At 37.1% G+C, this 23,404-nt stretch overlaps 1 protein-coding gene across 3 annotated transcripts in view; it reads right to left on the reverse strand.

The window, feature by feature from the left end:
- Positions 1 to 23,404, reverse strand: part of Csmd3 (CUB and Sushi multiple domains 3) — a 1,209,570-nt gene that overhangs the window by 671,077 nt on the left and 515,089 nt on the right. The gene's annotated exons all lie outside the window — the stretch shown is intronic.

A 23,404-nucleotide genomic window follows, 5' to 3' on the forward strand; every position in this document is an offset into this window, starting at 1 on the left:
CCAGAGCTTGGAAACAGCCCAGATGTCTCTTAACAGAGGAATGAATACAGAAAATTTGGTACACTTATATAATGGACTGCTACACAGTTATTAAATACAATGACTTCATGAAATTCACAGGCAAATGGATGGAACTTGAAAGTATCATCTTGAGTGAGGTAACCAAGTCAGAAAAGAACACACATTGTATGCACTTAGTGATAAGTGGATAGTAGCCTAAAAGCTCAGAATACCCAAGATACAATTCATAGACCATATGAAGCTCAAGAAGAGTGAAGTCCAAAGTGTGGATGCTTCAGTGCTTCTTATAAGGGGAAACAAAACACTCACAGGTGAAAGCATTGAGGCAAATTGTGGAAGAGACGTCCCCACCTGAGGATCCATACTACCTACAGTTGCCAAACCTGGGTGCTATTGTGGATTCTGAGACGTGCCTATTGACAGGAGCCTGATATGGTTGTCTCCTGAGGCTCTGCCAGTACCTGACAAATATAGAGGTGGATGCTCACCACCAACCATTGTACTGAGCTTGCAGTGCCCTATGGAGGAATTGGAAAAGGGACTGAAGGAGCTGGTGGGAGTTGAAGCCCCGTGGGTAGAGAAACCATATCAACTGACCAGACCCCCCTGTAGCTCCCGAGGCCTGGACCACCAACCAAAGCATACACATGGCGGGATGAATGGCTCTAGGATCATATGTAGCTGAAGTAGGCCATGTTGGATATCAGTTAATCCTTTTGGGGTTTGATGTCCCAGTATAGGGGAATGAATACCAAGGAAGGTAGGAGGGAGTGGGTAGGTTGGTGGGGGAGCACTCTCATAATGGCAGGGGAGGAAAGAGGGGATAGGGGATTTCCAGAGGGAAGACCTGGAAGGAGAATAAGATTTGAAATGTAAATAAAGAAAATATCCAATAAAAAACTTAAAAAGAAAGAAAATAAATTTCTTCATACACATACCAACAGTCCAACCTAATCTATTTAATCAAGTTGAAAATCACAACTAATGGTCATTGATACATACCTTGGTTATATTAAAATATTTCTATGAAACTCCATTCACAGAGTCAGGGAGGACAGATTCTAAATTAGTATGGACATTATCTTATACAAGTATTTGGATGTATTATCTAAGCACAAATAAACATTATTACATAATATATGACATCAAACATAAGGTTTAGCAGATGGTTAAGATCTACCTTTCCCACACAAGAATCACATTCCTCAACCCTTGTTTGCAGTAAATGATAATGAATATAGGAAGCCGCAACTAGCCAATGTACACAGAATAAGAGGTTGTAAAATGATCAGCACTAAATAAACTCATGGAATACAGTTTCTCCCCAGGGGTCCTTCCAGAAGTGGGGGTAGAAAGAGTGTAAGAGCAAGAAGCTAAGAGTGACAGATGGTGAGGAAACTGACTTATGGAAATAGCAGGGCAATTGTACATATGAAATAGCAGTAATGGTAACACAATGCACAATGTCTGTGCAAAACTGAGCCAGACCCAACACCAGAATGGAAATAGAATTTGACATGCTCACTGAGGAGTAATTGGCAACTGTTAGCCACTAAAAGAAAGAAGGACAGCTTTCTGTAAGAATGTATTCCCTGGTAAGTCAACAATGCTCCATCAGAAGGGCACACATCCAAGGACACTTGCGTTCTTCTCTAGTAGTAAGGAGGAAGGGAAGACTGTGCAGAGGTTCCTTGTGCATAAACTGAGAAGGTAAGCAGACTCTGATAGTGAGATTAAGAAGAAAGGAAGTAAGTTTATTCTGGTTTAGTTAGACAACAAGGAAAATAATTTCTCTCTTAGGAACTTGGATTTGTAAGTTCACATCAAAGCCCCTTTGTGTTTTCCTGCTACAGAATGAAAGAATTAAAAACTGGAGATAGCAAGATGGCTTAGCAGTTGAAAGCACTAACCTAAAAAAACCCATGGACTTGAGGTACATACCTGGGACCCACATGGTAGAAGTAGAGAACCAACTCCTGCAAATTGTTCTATGATACTATACACATATGCCACAAATGTGTGGGGCACTTCTTTACATGCAATAATTCAAAAAAATTAAAAAAAATTAAAAAGAATATCTCAGCAACACATATTGTCCCAAATATGGAAAAGGACAAAAAGTTAAGAAGGAAAGAGAAATGACAAAAATGATCCAAATTTTCTGTATGGGATTCTCGGAGAACAGTAAAGATGACAGAAAACCAGAGAGATGAATCTGTTAATCTACTTATCTTAGTGCTATCAGAAACTATGACTAACCCGAGGACTTACATATGTGAAATATTTTTATTAGTAATCTCAGGCAATAGACAGAGGTGAAACACAGTTGGACTACATGAAAACCATCCAGAATAGAGGTACTGCCAATTACTGTTACCTGTTATAGGAGAAAAGTACTGAATTTGTACAACATCACAGACTAAAGCAGAACATAATTGCAGAAAAATAGGAGTGCATGTATTTATTATTAGCTCATTGAGGACTAACAATTGATTTCAAGTGTGAGAAACTATGTAATTTATAACAGTACTTCTATAAAGTTAAACAGTCACAGATTTCCTGTCCCAAGGTGGTCAAGAAGACAATCAGAGGTGAGCTCTAATCTCATGCTTAAGAATTTAATGATTCGAGGGGTTTTAGACGCACTGTGACTTTCATTAAAATCCTAACACTAACACAAACAAATTACACAAATGCTAATTTATGTGATTTTTTTTTTAGAAAATCGAATTAGTTGGGAAATATTGTAAAACAAAAAAGAAGTTTCTGCTTTTCATTATTGCTTATTTGAATGAATAAAATTAAGTTAAACACACTCTGGTTTTTGTCCCATAATTTTCCTCTAGTTTTCCCTACACTTTCCCATTATCCATCTAATTCTTGTAATTGAATTGCCAGGAAAATTCCCTGCTATATTTCTGTCCCAAATAATAGACCAGGAGAGTAATGAGATGCCATTATTACTCTGATGATCCTCAGCTGTGCCATTCATTTCCTCTGGACTCAGATGTTATGTGGTGGCTCCATGATCCTTTCAGCAGTCAAGAGTGGAGGAGACAGGCTGGCATTCTTCCAGATCATTAAAGATAGAGAGACCTGGCTGACATGCTTGAGAAACATGTAGAGCCTTTAAAAGAGGAAGGTTGGGTTTTCTCAAATGAGGTGATTCAGAGTACTAGCCTAGCTTCAGTCTATTTCTAGCTCACAATCTGACAAGAACTTTCAGGCAGCACCTAAGGAAATTTATTTAGGAAATGCATACCATTTTGCTCGTATATTTCATTTGAACTTTGTAAACCTTACTCATTGAACCCATTTCACCCAATAAACATTCAAGTGGAGTTATAAGCACCTACACTCGGCAGGTAAGATGTCTACATTGTCTCTGTACAATTAAACCTTCAGGATTTTTAAAGGAGAAAGGAAACTATAAAAATGAAGCATGCATTATAGATGGAAAATATATCTTTTTTTACTTTTTTATTTGATATATTCATTTATATTTCAAGTGATTTTCACTTTCCTGGATCCCCCCTCCCAGAAAGTCCCATAAGCCCTCTTCCCTCCCCCTGTTCCCCAATCCACCCCTTCCCACTTCCCTCTCCTAGTATTCCCTGATATTGCTGCAGTGAGCTTTTCCAGGACCAGGGGCCACTCCTTGCTTCTTCTTGTGCATCATTTGATATGTGCATTGTGCCTTGGGTATTCTAAGCCTCTAGGCTAATATCCATTTATCAGTGAGTGCATATCATGAGTGTTCTTTTGAGACTGGGTTACCTCACTTAAGATGATGTACGCCAGTTCCATCCATTTGTCTAAGACTTTCATGAATTCATTATTTCTGATGGCTAAATAGTACTCCATTGTGTATATATACCACATTTTCTGTATCCATTCCTCCGTTGAGGGACATCTGGGTTCTTTCTAGCATCTGGCTATTATAAATAAGGCTGCTATGAACATAGTGGAGCATGTATCCTTATTATACGCTGGGGAATCCTCTGGGTATATGCCTAAGAGTGGTATAGCAGGGTCCTCTGCAAATATCATTCCCAGTTTTCTGAGGAACTGCCAGACTGGCTTCCAGAGTGCTAGTAACAGCTTGCAACCCCACCAGTAGTAGAGGAGTGTTCCTCTTTCTCCACATCCTCACCAGCACCTGTTTTATCCTGACTTTTTGATCTTAGCCATGCTGACTGGTGTGAGGTGAAATCTCAGGGTTGTTTTGATTTGCATTTTCCTGATAACTAAGGATGTTGAACATTTCTTTAGGTGCTTCTCAGCCATTCGATAATCCTTGGGTGAATATTCTTTGTTTGGCTCTGTATCCCATTTTTAAGTGGGATATTTGGCTCTCTGGAGTCTATATCCTCCTTAATGTCTACATACATACTTTGGATATAAGCCCTCTGTCGGATGTAGTGTTGGTAAAGATCTGTTCCTAATTTGTTGGTTGCCAGTTTGGCCTTATAACAATGTCCTTTGCCTTACAGAAACTTTGTAGTTTAATGAGGTCCCATTTGTCAATTCTTGATCTTAGAGCATAAGCTGTTGGTGTTCTGTTCAGAACCCTGTGCCCATGTCCTCAAGGTCTTTTCTATTAGTTTCAGTGTGTCTGGTTTTATGTGGAAGTTCTTGATCCACTTGGACTTGAACTTAGTACAAGGAGATAAAAATGGATCAATTTGCATTCTTTTGCATGCTGACCTCCAGTTGAACCAGCACCATTTGTTGAAGAGGCTATCTGTTTTCCACTGGATGATTGTAGCTCCTTTATCAAAGATCAAGTGACAATAATTCTGTGGGTTCATTTACAGATCTTCAAATCTATTCCATTTATCTACTTGCCTGTCACTCTACCAATACCATGCAGTTTTTAACACAATTGCTCTGTAGTACTGCTTGAGGTCGGGGATAGTGATCCCCCCAGAAGTTCTTTACTGTTGAGAATAGTTTTAGCTATCCTGGGTTTTTTTGTTATTCCAGATGAATTTGAGAATTGCTCTTTCTGCGTCTATGAAGAATTGAGTTGGGTTTTTGATGGGGATTGCACTGAATCTGTAGATTCCTTTTGGCAAGATGGCCATTTTTACTATATTAATCCTGCCAATCCAAGAGCAAGGAAGATTTTTCCATCTTCTGAGGTCTTCTTTGATTTCTTTCTTCAAAGACTTGAAGTTCCTGTCATACAGATCTTCCACTTAAGTAATTTTAAACTGATTACAAGAACACAAAGCTAGAAAAAGGACCCGAGGAGCTGAAGGGGTTTGCAACCCAATAGGAGGAACAACTTTATGAACCAACCAGTACCCCAGAGCTCCTAGGGACTAAACTACCAACCAAAGAGTATACATGGAGGGACCCATGGCTCCATCCACATATGTAGCAAAGCATGGCCTTGTTGGACATCAGTGGGAGGAGAGGCCATTTGTACTGAGAAGATTCAATGCCTCAGTGTAGGGGAATGCCAGGATAGGTAAGCAGGAGTGGGTAGGTTGGTGATCAGGGGGAGAGGGAATGGCATAGAGAGTTTGGTTGGGTGGGGGACCAGGAAAGGGGATAACATATGAAATGTAAAGAAAATGTGCAATAAAAAAAAACAAGTGCACATAAAGCTTACTGACTCTATCTTCCTTTTCGTCCATCTCTAGATTGCCTTGAAAGAGGTTATATTTGAAAACAGGTCTTCAAAATACAGGACTCCTCTCCTATGATATGTCCTGACAAGCACTCAGATCATCACTGTTGAGGAATCAGAGATGAAAGTAGCCTTCAGAATGTATTTTTAAGCATGTCATAGATGTGAAATGAGAACAGCTCATTTATTAGAGAAGATATAAGAAAGTACTTGTCAACTTATAAGCCCAGAACTTTCTTCAGTGTTATGGAAATCCCCATTAGTAACTGGGCACTAGGGGTTTAGTTCCTTCTAAAATTCACAAGAGAAATGAGATGTCAGTGCCAGTCCCATCAGAATGAAGTGAGTGACTAGAGCATTCTTCCATGTGGTTAAATTGTCATTAAATTAGGTATGGAACAAATCTGATTTCCCACATTTCCTTAGAGGTGATATTAGTATCTTTGCTAAAAATGTTATTGTGGATAAGAGACAAATAACTTTCTTCGTAAGAGAGTAGTCATTCAGAAACATGATATAGCATTACTTTTTGTTCATAACCACTAACAGAGTTTTATCATGATATTAGACACAATACCAAGCAAGTCATTTCACATTGTAGAAATAAGATATTTGAATTATATAATAAAGAGGACAAGCTCATGCTACCAAAAACAGATCCTGTTTGGTCTCTTCTAATACCTACAAATTATACAGATTAGCTTAAAAATATATAACACATTTCAGTGATTTATTATGTTTCTATTTTTCAAATACCATATGTAGCTATGAGTTTAGCTAATTGTTTTATGCTCCCAAAGGGTCACACACCACACATGTACTGCCCAAGGGCTATCTGGATTCTCTAATGAAGGATGCATGTGTGTGTGTGTGTGTGTGTGTGTGTGTGTGTGTGTGCATGTGCACATGCACGTGCACGAGCACATGCAACACACAGCAGTTACTTTCAATATTATTTGACTAGTTTAACAGCTTGGCATTTCTATTCCTCCCCACTGCAAGTCCCTTCCAGTATTCTTGACTTAACATCTTTTAAAATCTGTATTTCATCTCTGCTACTGAGAATACAATTGGAGAATTTGCCCTTGTGGCTTTCCTTGATTCTCACATGTCAGTGGGCCTTTAAGTCTAGTCTTTTTAATTTCCCATCATGGCAGTCTCTGCTTTTTACCTCTCTCCTGGTTCCTAGCCCACGCAAACCTCAAAGTCCCACCATAGTATAACTGTCCAGTTATTGGCCGTTGTCTCTTTATTGATTAATCAACAATAATTGAGGATAAGTACCATCAGTGTTTAGACACTCAGACTTCTGGTTTTGGAGGCTGGAATAATTCAAAGCATTAGAACCAATCCCTAATACCTCACATTTTCTATCCAAATTCTTTTCAAAAGCTCTTCTCTCAGACATAAATTGACCATAACCATAAAAATTATGTAAATTACAAAGATGATATACAATTAACATCCAGTCCATCATATTTGTCAATATATAAATTCCACCCTACCAATTCCCTGCCTGCCAAGTCTGCCTGGGGAATAGCCAAGGGAAACGAGCAGCTCTCCATTTCTTAAGTCCAAAACTCTTCTTTCTTTCCCCAAGTGACCTACAGGAATCCAGGTATATTCAATATCACCTGGGACAAAGTCAGAAGAGGAGTGGTCTGCTGTTTCCTGAGCTCCATTGTCAGCCCAAGGCTCTGCCTGCCTCCCAGGAGAGTCCTGTCAGCACCAAGAACATCAGCCAACACCAGGGACAACTAGATGACTAAAGAACACAACTCACAAGAGCCATGGCTATATGGCACCAGTAGAGCCCAACTATCCTACCACAACAAGTCCTTGGATAGCTTAATGCACACAAAGTACAAAAAAAAAAAAAAGACCGTAAATCTGAACTTATAAAGATTGAAGAGGAGCTTAAAGAAAGAATCACTTAATGAAATACTGGAAAATGCAGGCAAACAGGTGAAGGAAATGAAACACACCACTTAAGATATGAAGATAAAAATAGACGTAAAGAAGAAAGGAATTCTGGAGATGGGAAACCAACAGAAGAGAGTAGGAACATTGGATTTAAGTGTCACCAACAAAATACAAGAGATGGAAGAAAGAATCTCATGTATAGAAGATATAATTGAAGAAACCTATACATTAAACAAAGAAAATGTTAAATCAAAAAGTTTTCCTAATGCAAATATCCAAGAAATCTGGGACACTATGAGAAGACCAAACTGAAGAGTAATAGGAATAGAAGAATGAGAAGTCTAACATCTTCATAGCCCAGAAAATATTTCCAACACAATCATAGAAGAAACCTGTCTCAACCTAAAGAAAGAGATGACTATAAGCATACAAGAAGATCACAGAATATCAAATAGATTGGACCAGAAAGAAAAATGTCCCCCTGAAATATAATTATCAAAACACTAAATATATAGTATAAAGAATTTTAAAGGCTGTAAGTGAAAAAGGCCAAGAAATATATTGTGCCAGCATTATCAGAATTATACCTGACTTCTCAACAGAGACTATAAAAGCCAGAAGATCCTGGGCAAATATCTTGCAGACCTGAACATAAAATGGATGTCAGCCCAGATTGCTATGCCCAGTGATACCTTTAATTATTACAGTTGGAATGAACAAGGAATTCCAAGACAAAACCAAACTTATAAGTATCTCTCTACAAAACCAGCCCTACAGCAGATAATAGAGGAAAAACTCTAATATAAGGAGGTTAAATACACCTAAGAAAACACAAGAAATAAATTAGCCCCACTAGCAAAGCCAAAAGAAGTGAAGCACATACACAAATACACATGTTCATATATACAATCTCTCTCTCTCTCTCTCTCTCTCTCTCTCTCTCTCTCTCTCTCTCTCTCTCTCTCTCTCTCTCTCTTTCTCTCCCACCACCAATATCAAAATAACAGGAATAAACAGTGATTGGTCATTAATATGTTTCACCATCAAAAGACCCAAATTCCAAATAAAGACACACAGGCTAACAGAATGGAGGCAAAACCAGGATCTATTTATTCTGGTGAAAACCAGAAAAACAACTGAGCAATAAAGATAGATATTACCTCAGAGTAAAGGATTCACACAAACACACACAAAAAAAATACCTTCTTCTCAGTACTTATGAAACCAAAAATTGACCATATACTCAGTCACAAAGCCAGCCTTTACAAATACAAGAAAATTGATATAATCTCTTGTATATTACCAGACTACCATGTATTAAACTGTACTTCAACAAAAAGAGAAAGAAGAAAAAAAGCCTTCAAATTCACGGAAACTGAAAATTTTTCTGTGTAAAGATTTCTGGGTCAGGGAAGAAATAAAGAAACTAAAGACTTTCTAGAATTCAATGGAAATGAAGACACAACTTTTCCAAACTTATGGGACACAATGAAGGAAGTGCTGAGAAGAAAACTCATGGCATTAAGTGCTTTCATAAAGAAAATGAAGAGATTTCATACTAGCAATTTAAAGGCACACTTAAGAACTCTTGGAAAAAAGAAGCAAATACACCCAAGAAAAGTAGGTAGCAGTATACAATCAACTCAGGGCTAAAATAGATAAATTATGAGAAAAATAAAAAGTATCAATGAAACTAAGAGCAGATTCTTAAAGAAAAGCCAACAAGATAGAGAAACCGTCAATGTGACTCAAAGGCATAGAAACTGTACCCAAATTAAAAAAAAAAAAAAAACAGAAATGAAAGTTAGCCATAACAACACAAACTGAAAAAAATCAAAAGAATCATTAGTTCTTATTTCAAAAGCCTGCATTCTACACAAATGAAAAATCAAAACAAATGAAAAATCAAAACAAATGGATTGTTTCTTGATAGATTTTACTTACCAAATTGAATCAAGATCATGTAAACTATTTAAATAATCTTGTAACCTCTAATGATGTAGAATCAGTCATCAAAAATCTCCCAGTCAAAATCAAAACACAACACAACAAAACAAAACAGAAAATAAAATAAAAACAAAATCAAACAAACAAACGAAAAACCAACCTTATAGCCCAATTATTAACTTAGAATTCAACCAGACTTTGAGTAGAAATTGAAATAGACATAGACATAGGCACAATCATAGACATAGACAGAGATAGAGACAGAGACAGAGTCGGAGACATAGACAGAGCTATAGACAGAGAAGTAGAGAGGAATACAAGCAAACAGAATCTTTGAGTCCTGAGTCACCCTGACACCTAAACCACTTGAAGAGTCAACAAGGAAAATTTCAGACCAATTACCCTTATGAACAAAGGTGTAAATGCACTCTGTAAAATTCTCCCAAACCAAATCCAAGAACTCATTAAAAACCATCTTCCACCATGATCAAGAAGAATTTATCCTAAGGATGCAGGAAAAGTTCTACATATGAAAATCTTGCAATATAATCTACCATATAACAAACTGGAAGAAAACAATTAGATCATTATCTTATTAGATGCTGAAAAAGCCTTTGAGAAAATACAAAACCTTTTCATGAAAAAAAGTCTTGGAGGCTTCAGGGATAAAATGCCCATACACAAACACAATAAAGGCATTATACCACAAGCCAATGGCCAGCACCAAATTAAATGGAGAGAAACTTGTAGAAATTTCATTAAAATCAAGGAAAAGAAGAGACTGTTCATTCTCTCCAATCTATTCAATAGATGCATTTGAAGTTCTAGATAAGGCAATAACATAAGAAAAGATCAAGGGGATAAAAATTGGAAAGGATATATTGTAATTCATAGATGATATGATAATATACACAAGTGACCTCCAAAATTCTACCAGATACAAACACCTACAGCAAAATGGTTGGATACAAAATTAACTTAAAAAGTTTTCAGTATCACTCTTTTATACAAAGGGTAAATGGGTTGAGAAAGAAATTAGGGAAACAACATTCTTTATCAATAGCCACAAATAATAAAAAATACATTGCTCTAACTCTAACCAAGCAAGTGAAAGACCTGCATGACAAGAACATCAAGTCTCTGAAGAAATAAATTGAAGAAGATATTAGAAGTTATAAGGATCTCCCGTGCTCATGGATTGGTAAGATTAACAGTGAAAATGGAGGTCTTACTAAAACAATCTGTATCAATGCAATTCCCATCAAAATTCCAACAGAATTTTTTACAGGACTTGAGAGAGAAATTTTCAACTACATATGGAAAAATAAAAAACTCAGTATTGCAAAAGCAATCCTGTATAATAAAAGAAGTTCTGTAGGTGCACTGTGATGTTTAACTTCAAAGTCATACTACAGAACAATAATAATAACAATCACATGGTATTGACGGAAGTTGGGTCAGTGGAATAGAATTGAAGCCCCATAAATAAATATACACATTTATGATCATTTGTTTTTTGACAAAGAAGCCAAAATCATATGTTGGAAAAATGAAAGCATCTTAAATAAATGGTCCTAGTCTAAGTGGATATCTTCATGTAGAAGAATGCAAATAGATCAATATTTATCATCATCCTGGACAAAACTCCAGTATTGTGCATCAAAGACCTCCACATGAAACCAGATGAACAAAATCTAATAAAAATAAAAGTGGAAAACAGCTTTGAACACATTATTACATGGTACATGTTACAGAACACAAACAACTCATGCACTAAGATCAACAATTAATAAATGGACTTCATGAAACTAATAAAGCTTTTTGTATGACAAAAGACACTGACAAAAAGGCACCCAACAGAAAGTGCAAAGATCTTCATCAACCCTATTTCTGACAGAGGGCTAATATCCAAAATATATTAAAAAAAAAACCTCAAGAAATTAAACAACAACAACCCAACAACCCAATTAAATATTGGGTACAGAGCTAAACAGAATTCTCACAAAGTAATCTCTAATGTCAGAGGAGCACTTAAAGAAAAAGTCAAAGTCTTTAGTCATCAGACAAATGCAAATCAAAAGGACTCTAAAATTCTCTCTTATAACTGTCAGGACAGCTATGTTCAAAAACACAAGTGAAAGCACATGCTGGTGAGCATGGAGAGTAAGGGAACGTTTCTCCTTTGCTGGAGGAAGGACAAATTTATACAAATATTTTGAAAAATGATCTGTCAGTTTTTCAGATAGTGGGAGCAGTTCTACATCCAGACTCAGCTATATCACTCTAGGACATATACCCTAAGACTCATCACAATCCCACAAGAACACTTGTTCAACTATCATTATAGCAGCTTTATTTGTAATAGCCAGAAACAGGAAACAACACACATCATTCTCAAGGGAAGAATGGATGAAGAAAATGTGCTATATTTACAGAACAGAATACTACTCAGCTATCAAAAATAAGGACATAATGACATTTGAAGGCAAATGGATAGATCTAGAAAATATCATCCTGACTCAGCTAACCCAGACCCAAAAACACTTGCGAGGTATGTACTCACTTATAAGTGGACATTAGCCATAAAGAATAGGAAAACCATGCTATAATCCACAGACCCAGAGAAGATAAGAGCAAGGAGGACCCAAGAGAGGATACGTGAATCTCTTTCAAAAGGAGGAATAAAATAGCCATTGGAAGTAGATACGGAGAGGCAAATGTGTGGGATAAGAGGTGCAGAGGACAATGGAGAGGGGATCATGTATGAAGACAGCAGGAGTGGAGGATGAGAGGGCTCAGAGAGAGAAGGGAATAGGTAGAGGGACTATTGTCTGAGACAAGCTGGAGATTTGGTTCTGGAGAGGCTCCTTGATGGATATAGGCACAGCACAGATGATACTCATAGCACTGGGGACTATGGAGCCTGAAGTGGCCACCTCCTGAAGCAACACAGTGGAGAGAAAGGGATACCAACCCACCCATAAAACCTTAGACCCCCAAACTGTCCTGCCTACAAGATGTGCAGGGATAAAGATAGAGTAGAGACTGAGGGAAGGGCAAACCAATGGCTGGCACAGTTTGCAACCCACCCCATGGGAAAGAGCCAATCACTGACATTATTAATGATACTCTGCTATGCTTGTATACAGTAGCCTAGCACAAGTGTCATCTGAGAGGATTCATCCAGAAACTGATGGTAACTAGTGCAGAAACCAACAGCCAAACATTGGGCAGAGCTCAGGGAGTCTTGGGAGAGTTGGGGAAAGAGCCTCAGGGATAAAAGACACCACAAGAAGATCTATGGAGTCAGCTAACCTGGGCCCCTGGGAACTCACAGACTGAAGTGCCAAGCAAAGAGCAGGCAAGCATTTGACCTAGGGCACCAACACATATATAGCAAATACGCAGCTTTGTCTTCATATGGGTCCTCCAACAACTGCAGTGAGGTCTTTCTCTGACTCAGACTTCGTTGCTTTCTTTGGATTCCTTTCCCCTAGCTAGACTTCCTTGCCTGGCCTCAGTGGGAGATGTACTTAGTCCTGATGAAACATGATGTTCCAGGGTGGGTTGGTACCCAGTGGGGTACCCTCTCCTTGAGGAGAATGGGAAATGGGTAAAGAGAGCTAGGAGGGTGGGACTAGGAGGAGAAGAGGGAGGAGAGATGCAATCTAGATATAAAAAGAATAAATAATCAAAAAAGAATAAAAAGAATATAATTTAGATTCAAAGTGTGAAACTAAGGACATGCAGTATTAGTCTTTCTGATACAGCTTAACTTAATTAATATAATATTTTCCAGATATGAACATATTCTTAGAAGATTCATAATTAAATATTTACTTAGGACTGAAAAATTGTCTGTACCACATTTTCTGTGTCCATTGTTCTGTTGGTAGGCATGTAGGCTGATTTCTTTTCATGGCTGCTATAATTAGCTCAGAGATAAATCTGTATGAACAAGTATCTCTACAATGGGAAGGTGCAGCTGAAGTATTTAGAACTTCTAGCTTTAGCTTTAAGGGGAATGTACAAACTAATTTTCATACTGCGTGTATCAGATTTCATCTACCATTCTAGAGTATGTATCTGATTTTTTTTTATTTCCCCAAATCTTCCCTGAGTTGTTTTATCTTTTTCTTGATGATAGCCATTCTGAAAAGGGTAAGATAAAATCTGAATTAGTTTTAGTTTCTTTCATTTAATGAATTAGAATGTTAATATTTTCTAAATACACCTAATGGTTATATGTATTGAATGCTTAAATACATTGATTTTAATTGTATATGAAAGTATTCATGTGTGGTTTGTATTGTATTTGTGTGTATGTTTATGTGTATATACATATCTATCTCTCTCTTTGTTAATTTGTATTCTGTGTATAGTTTCTTTTGTATGTGGTCAGGGAGTGTTTGTGTAATGTGCATGTGCATGTAAAAGTTTAAACATATAGACATTACTTAGTAGCTAAAGTGGTATAATAATACAATAAAAGATACAGATATCTCCATTTTTTAAAATACTATTAAAGGAGATTGAAAAATACATACTGTAGGAAAAATTTATTTCAATTGTCATTTAGTCATCAGGTACTTCTTTAAATAATATTAACAGGTTTTAAATGACCCCTTTCTTAATGATTTATTCAAAATTTCAAGTTAAAGAAAGTATATCTGCTAAATATTGTGGCTCAGGTCTATAATCCCAGTACTTAAGAAGCTGATGCAGGAGGATTGCTGTGGAGTTGAGAAAAGCCCTCCTGACAGAACTAGACTCTTTATAAAACTATATTTATAACAGTCAAGGTATATAAATATTAAAAGTGAGAAGGACTTTTTCATACTACATTTCCTAAATAACATTTGTAAACAATGTTATACAGGATAATACAATACAATGGCTAATAAAACCTAATAACAGAAAACTAAGAGAATACTATTCTTTTTGTTATTTTTAGTATTTGAAGATGGTGATTCTGTAGCATTGGTTTCAAAGAAAACATATTTCTTATTCTTAAATAATTCAATTTTCCTTCCGATAATAAAATAATGCTTGGCTTGTTGGTTAATTCTGTTTTTTGTGTTAATATAGTTTATCCATACTATGCATTACAGTCCTCATTTATAATTGTGATTTTTAAATCCAATTTTGTGTTACTGTGAATCAAGTGAGTTTTGTTGGATATTGGTACTCTAGTAAACGTTTTGCTTCTCAGGAAAGGGACACTATATTGTAACTCTCTTTATTTCTGAACTTGCACAGTAGAATAATATATACTAGAAATAATTAAGCAACAACATTTCACAAATGATTAATATTAGTACATATTGATATAGCATAAATAATATGCAATCATTCATAGTATTTAAAAAATTAAATTTGAATCAAATTTCAAACATATATTCATACATAATATTTCTCTTCATATATTCACATATCTTTAATTGTATATTATGTGAGCATAGTCACATAATTTTAATATTTAATATTAAATTAAATAATAATTAAATATAATATATATATTATATGTATTATTCCAATTAGTGACAGCATTTAAATGTTTTCAGATACTCTATTTGATAGAATAAACTGTAGTCCATATAAACTCCAGAAATGATTTCAAGAATGTAAACTGATTCCACGCGTATTAGTATTTTCCTCCCTATTTTCTCAGTCCCTACTATTGACAAATTGTTCTAACCACTAAAGTAGTAACACTCTCTGCTCTTTGTCAGAAATGAGATTGGCCATTTTTACAGGATTGTAGCTAGTGTAGACTTGAGTAGATGGAACCTGAAGAGATCACCTCCAATAGATGATAGACAGGTCCCCTAGTGGAGGGATGAGGACAAAAAAGCAGCAGAGACAGAAGGAAAAGCCATCTAGTGACTGGTCCAACTTGGGATCCCTCTCATGGATGGGCACCAAATCCCAATGCTATTATTGATATTATGTTGTGCTTGAGACAGATGAAGATGCTCACAACCAACCACTGGACTGAGGTCTGGGAATCCTATGTGGTAGGGGTGGGATGTGTGGTGTTAAGGAAAGGAAAACCAACAGTGATACAGGACCCAAAGGAGATCCCAGAGCAAAACTACCAACCAGAATCCAAACAAACAAATAGCAGATAATTAATGAAATACTGAGCAAAAAGAATAATGTTGGACTGTTTGTCACTCTATATCTCATAATTTAGTACAGGGCTATAGTAATTCAAACAGTTCTTTAATGTTGTAAAACTGTCAATTTGATAAATGGAACAAAATATGAGACCCAGATGTGAGCACAAGTAACTGAATTCATCTACTATTTGACAAATATGTAAAAAAAATGCACAAGAAAAATTTAGTCTTCAACAGGTAATGCTGGAAAAATCATGTCTACATACCGAGTAATGAAAATAAACCTATATAAATTATACTGTACAAAAAGAAGAAAAAAGACACTTCATATGAAAAAAAGACTCCTACATGAAAGCCAATGAACTGAAATTATGAGGAAAAAAACACCATGAAACGTCTCCAAAAGGATCGATGTTCAACAGTACTTTCTGTATTAAACTTAAAGACTTAAGATCAATAATTAACGAATGTTTTGATTAGCTATAAGTCTGGTTGAGACTTGGTATCCAAAATGAACAAAGAATTCAGAAACCAAAGAACAATGAAGAAAATTAATCTTACTAAAAAGTGTATTGTAAAATCTGTACATGTTCATGGATTGGTAGGGTTATTATGAAAGTAGCTATCCTACTGAAATCAACATAAAGATTCAATGCAACTTTATCAAAATTCTAACACAATTCTCATAGAAAAGTAAGTTATATTAAGCTCAGTATAGAAGCACACATACAAATAAGTAGAAAATTTAAATAATCCTGAATGATAACAAAAGTAACATTATATAGATTATTCAGGTTATAACATTAGGAGTATGAATCTGTTTGTATGTATATGTGTGCGTGTGCATGTGCATGTGCGTGTGTGTATGTGTGTGTGTTTGTGTGTGCGTGTGTGTGCATGTGTATGTGAGTGTGTAACAACAAACATTTTAATAGAAAAATGGAGGAGTAATATGGGTGGGTTTCAGGAAAGAAAGACCAGAAGTTAATGTAATTATAATTTCAATTTATTTTATTTATAAAATCAAAATAAAAGGATGAGATTAAGGACCAAGGTTACCTTGTACCTTAAGAAAAAAAGTACTCCTTGTGCCTTATATGATTATATGTTGTCTACCATTTATGAGCTTTGAGAATTTTCTGCAGTTGAGATAATTCCAACAAATATTTAATCTGTATTTATCCTGAGCTATAACTATCTATAGAACTGTAGTTTAGACATCAAATCAGACCATAATTGTTTTGTATTGGATTTTTTATTTACCTTTCAAATGTTATTTCCTTTCCCTGCCCCCCTCCAAATCCCATGTTTTATTCCCACTCCCCCTGCTTCTATGAAGGTGTCCCCCCACCCCCCCACCTACTCATGCCTCCCTGCCCTTGCATTCACCTACACTGGGACATTGAACCTTCACATGATCAAGAATCTCTTCTCCCACTGATGCCTGATAAGGCCATTCTCTGCTACATATGTTTGAGCCATGAATAACATCATTGATCGTGGTCATTTTGGTCTATGTGGCCTACAATGTTTCTTATTTCTGCTATCAAGGCAAATGCCAACATGGTCTAGGGATTGATTCTATTTAATATGATATAAAGCAGTCTTGACCACTTGCGTAGCTACTGAGAATACTGAAAAATGTGACTTTCCTAAACACTGAGGTCATTTATAGATTTGTTTGTATAAAAGATTTACTTATTTTTATTTATTTTATATGTTTTATATGCATGTATGTCTGAGCAAGGGTGAAGAATCTTCTGGAACTGGAGTTACAGGCAGTTGTGAGCAGACATGTAGATGCTGGGGATTGAACTGGATCCTCTGCTCTTAACCATGAAACAAGTTATCCAGCCACACTTATTTATTCTAATGAGAACTATTAGTGAATTAGGAAAAGGTCATAAAATGAATTTTTTTAAAAATACAATTGCTGAAATGTTCAGTGATGTTACCTCAACTCTGAAAGGAACTCTGATTAGTTCTGCTCACATGCCACTGTGTCTTCCCCTCCCAGCCTTTGAGGGGAAATTCCAGACCCGTGTTAGCCATAAAACCACCACCTAGGGTGGAGCACTCAGACTAAGGTGAAGTTCATTGTTCATCCAGATCTACAAATTCCCTGAATTAAGCAGTTGACCTGCCCAGCCACCAGAGCAGTGAAGCCAACCCCTGCTGAGCAGTCAGACCAGTTCTCCTAAACAGACCTTGGAATTTGGGGCAGGGGTCTCACCTGAAACTTTAAATTCTGACTCCTCCATTAATCCTTGGAACCTTGATCAGCAACTGATCCCTTGGTCTAGTTATTCTCTCGTTGCCTTCCCATACATCCCCAACTTCCCTTCCAGGTAACCCTTTTGATGTAACTGCTGGCAGTTACAGATTGGCACCCAAATGTGTGGCTGAACATGGGAAGGTCTCCTGAGGGACCCTGTCTTGGTGGAGCTTTGCAGAAAACAGAAACAGACGGGATGCTGCATGGTGAGCAACTTCAGCACTAAATACAAGTGCTAGTCTTAAATTTCATCTTTTTGAAGCTGTTGCTGTAGGTGCAGAGGGTTGTAGGTGCAGAGGGATACAGATTCGGTGGGACAGTATCGACCCAACACTGAGCTCAAGTAGGGGATGACAATGGAAAATGGAACAGGAAACTTCTAAACGGGCATTTGTCCACAGCCTTCAAGTGCTGCTTCAGGCAAGAGGAGTAGGGTTTGAAGAACAATGGTTAGAAGACCTACTGGATTAGATAGATTCTTGTTGCCCATGGTTCTGAGAAAAAAGAGCCACTGAGGCAGATAATACTACCCTCTGCCTCTGGACACTTATAAAAGATGCTATTGATGAAGAGACCTCTCAGGCATCAGAGAGCACCCAGGGAGAACTTGAGGAATCTCAAGAAGAAAGTCTACCAGAGAGGACTTTCTTAGAAAAGGGTCTTCTCAACCCTAAATTAGAAAGATATAGAGATACTACTGATGAGTTAAAATTATTCATTCAGACAAAGGAACTGCCAAATATTATGGTGAGAATTGGCCTCTTAGTGCATTTTCTGCTCTGCCTATGGCTTCTACTGTATGAGATGATACCCAAATGGATATGCAAATACATAAATTGGAGTTTGAAATTGAGTTGTAGAAATTGACTAATGAGCTACAAGAGCTAAGAAGTGTATCAAGTGCAGGAAGTATCAGTGATTCTAAGTTAGACGAATTGCTGATAGAAAGAGCTGTGAGTCAGACTCCTGGGAAAGGACAGGATATATCTGATGTGCTGGCCTTCCCTGACATTGGGATCATGAACCAGCAGAACTGCGATATCAGAACTTGGAGTTCAAAGTGATAAAAGAATTAAAAACAGCTGTGGTACAATATGGCCCTATGGCTCCTTTTACACAAGCTTTGTTGAATTCTGTGAGGGAGTCAAATTTAATCCAGTACATTGGAAGATGCTATGTAAGGCTACTTTGTCAGGAGGAGATTTCATGCTTTGGAGTTCTGAATGGTGTGAAGCTAGGAAGAGAATTGCAATGATGAATGCTCAGGCAGGTAATCCGGATTGGAATACTAACATGCTACTAGGAGATCAACATGAAGGCAATGCTAATCAGATTGGGTTTCCTGTTGGATTTTATGCACAGGCTGCTAAGACTGCCTACTGCACATGGAATCAGTTACCAACTAAAGGGATCTCATGAAAGTTTACCTAGCATTAGACAGGCTCCCAATGAACTTTTTCAGGATTTTGTAGATAAGCTACTGAAATCAGCTAATAGTATTATGTGAAACAGCTGGGCAGTGGTGGTGCATGCCCTTAATCCCAGCACTTGGGAGGCAGAGGCAGGCAGATTTCAGAGTTCAAGGCCAGCCTGGTCTACAGAGTGAGTTCCAAGACAGACAGGACTACACAGAGAAACCCTGTCTCAAAAAACCAAAAAAAAAAAAAAAAAAAAAAAAAAAAAAAAAAACCCAAAAAAACAAAAAAAAAACCAACAAAAAAAAAGAATTTTGTGAAACACTGTGAACATTAATCAACTAGATATAAGCATTCTACAAAGTATATATGTACTTCAAAACATGTGTTGTACATTAAAAATGTATATCCTTTTGTCTATCAAAAATGAAAATAACTGAAGAAATTGTAGTAAGACACTAGTTATAGATCTCATAGCTGTTGAATAATTGCAGAGATACTTCTGATATAAAGCAGTCTTGATCACTTGTGAAGCTACTGAGAATATGCAAAAGAAGACTTTCCTAAAAACTGAGGTCATTTATATATTTGTTTGTATAAAAGATTTTATTATATTTATTTTATATGTATTGGTGTTTTACCTACATGTATGTCTGAGAAAGGGTGTCAAATCCCCTGGAACTGGAGTTACAGGCAGTTGTGAGCAGACATCTGGATGCTGGGGATTGAACTGGATTCTCTGCTATTAACCATGGAGTAATTTATCCAACCACATTTATTTATTTTAATGAGAACTATTAATGAATTAGGAATAGGTCATAAAATTAATCTTTTTAAATAATTTCTGAAATGTTCAGTGATGTCACCTCAACTTTGAAAGACTCTCTGGCTAGTTCTGCTCACATACCATGGTTCCTACAGTTGTGAAAATTGTTTTAGACCCATTTTAAGGGTCAATGTGATTGGTAACATGTCTTAGACAATCTAAATTAATGCTTCAGGACAAGTAGAAATATCAGTACCTAAACTGAAATAAATCCATCTGGCTTTCCAAAGGAAACTCTGATGTTGGTATGATTTGTTCTGCACATTAGGTTTATATCCCTAGAGGTTGGCCTTGTTCTTCAGTTTAAGTCCTGTTGATGATTATCTTAATTAAATGCTGTGTGATGGAAATTAAATAGATTTGGTCTTAGCTCCTGGCATTGCGATTAAACTGAGTGGCTGACTAATGGGAATTCTCACAGGAAAATATAATAGAAGCCAAAATATTATAGAGGTAGAGATGGCACTGCCAAAACCCATAAAAATATGGTAAGTTTGCAACTGACCATTTAAATAACTTCCTTCACAATCTTTGTTGCTACCATATTCCCAAAGTGATTGGCAGTAGAAATTTGGGGTACTATTTGGTTGTAACATTGGGGAGAATCTCCAACTCATTGGCACAGGAGAATATTTCCCGAACAGAATACCAATGGCTCAAGCTCTAAGATCAACAATCAATAAATGGGACTTCATGGAACTGAAAAGCTTCTGCAAGGCAAATGATACCAACAACAGGACAAATCAGCAACCTACAGATTGGGAAAAAAATCTTCACTAACCCTACATCTGATAGATGGCTAATATCCAAAACAGATTTAAAAAAAACTAAAGAAGTTAACCTCAAAAAGCACAAAGAAACCAATTAAAACATGGGGTACAGAGCTAAACAGAGAATTTATAAAAGATGGAAGTACTTATTTATCAGAGATGCAAATTAAAAACATCCTGAGATTCTACCTTACACCTTAGAATGGCTAAGATAAAATCTCCCTGACAAGGATGTGGAGAAAGAGGAATGCTCCTCCACGGCTGGTAGGATTGCAAACTGGTATGACCACTATGGAAATAACTCTGGAAATTAATCAACTGGAAATAGTTCTACCTGAAGATCCAGCTATATAATACTCTTGGTATATACTCAAAAGATGTTCCATCTATCACAAGGACCCATGATCTACCATGTTCATAGCAACCTTATTTGTAATAACCAGACTGGAAACAATTGAAATGTTCCTCAACAGAGGAATTGATACTCAGCTATTAGAAAGAATTTCATCCAGAAATGAACCCACACACCTATGGCCACTTGATCCTCGACAAAGAGGCTAAAAACATCCAATGGAAAAAAGATAGCCTTTTCAACAAATGGTGCTGGTTCAACTGGAGGGCAGCATGCAGAAGAATGCGAATTGATCCATTCTTGTCTCCTTGTACTAAGCTCAAATCCAAATGGGTCAAGGACCTCCACATAAAGCCAGACACTCTGAAGCTAATAGAAAAGAAACTGGGGAAGACCCTTGAGGACATCGGTACAGGGAGAAAGTTTCTGAACAGAACACCAATAGCGTATGCTCGAAGAGCAAGAATTGACAAATGGGACCTCATAAAATTACAAAGTTTCTGTAAGGCAAAGGACACCATCAAGAGGACAAATCGGCAACCAACACATTGGGAAAAGATCTTCACCAATCCTACATCAGGTAGAGGGCTAATATCCAATATATATAAAGAACTCAAGAAGTTAGACTCCAGAAAACCAAACAACCCTATTAAAAATGGGGTACAGAGTTAAACAAAGAATTCTCACCTGAAGAACTTCGGATGGCGGAGAAGCATCTTAAAAAATGCTCAACTTCATTAGTCATTAGGGAAATGCAAATCAAAACAACCCTGAGATTTCATCTTACACCAGTCAGAATGGCTAAGATTAAAAATTCAGGAGACAGCAGGTGTTGGAGAGGGTGTGGAGAAAGAGGAACACTCCTCCACTGCTGGTGGGGTTGCAAATTGGTACAACCACTCTGGAAAGCAATCTGGTGGTTCCTCCGAAAATGGGGCACCTCACTTCCAGAAGATCCTGCTATACCACTCCTGGGCATATACCCAGAGGATTCCCCACCATGTAATAAGGATACATGCTCTACTATGTTCATAGCAGCCCTATTTATAATTGCCAGATGCTGGAAAGAACCCAGGTATCCCTCAACAGAAGAGTGGATGCAAAAAATGTGGTATATCTACACAATGGAGTACTATTCAGCCATTAGAAACAATGAATTCATGAAATTCTTAGGCAAATGGATGGAGCTAGAGAACATCATACTAAGTGAGGTAACCCAGACTCAAAAGGTGAATCATGGTATGCACTCACTAATAAGTGGATATTAACCTAGAAAACTGGAATACCCAAAACATAATCCACACATCAAATGAGATACAAGAAGAAAGGAGGAGTGGCCCCTGGTTCTGGAAAGACTCAGTGAAGCAGTATTCAACAAAACCAGAACCCGGGGAAGTGGGAAGGGGTGGGTGGGAGGACAGGGGAAGAGAAGGGGGCTTACGGGACTTTCGGGGAGTGGGGGGCTAGAAAAGGGGAAATCATTTGAAATGTAAATAAATTATATCGAATAAAAAAAAAAAAGAAAGAATTTCATGAAATTTTCAGGCAAATGGATGGAACTAGAAAATGTGATTTTGAGTGAGGTAACTCAGACCCAAAAGGACATACATGGTATGGGCTCACTGATAAGTGGATATTAGCCAAAAAGTAGAAAATACCTAGGATATAACCTATAGACCATAAAAAGTATAACAAGCAGAAATGCCCAAGTGAGGAGTCTTCAATTACACTTATAAATGGGAAGAAAATAATCTAATCACAATCACAGGAGGCAGAGGGATGGAAGGACCTGGATGGGAAAAGAGTGGGATGGGGTAAAGGGGAACAGGAACAGATATGGGGGAAGGGATGGGAGAGAAGCCCAGAAGGACAAGAGAATGAATAGAAATAAGCAACCTCCAGGAGGCAAGGAGACTCAAGAAATTACTAGAGACCTGGGAGGTAAGACACTCTCAGGACTCATTGGGGGTGACCTTATCCAAAATTCCCAACACTGGGTAAAGGGAACTTGAAGAGTCTGCCTCCACTAGATAGACAGGGCCTTAAAGAATATGGACAAGCTTACTAACCCACAGGCAAAATTCCTGACCCAGTGTTGTTCCTGTCTTAAAGAAC

The sequence above is a fragment of the Apodemus sylvaticus genome, chromosome 17 (assembly GCF_947179515.1).
Source record: "Apodemus sylvaticus chromosome 17, mApoSyl1.1, whole genome shotgun sequence".
NCBI lineage: Eukaryota > Metazoa > Chordata > Mammalia > Rodentia > Muridae > Apodemus > Apodemus sylvaticus.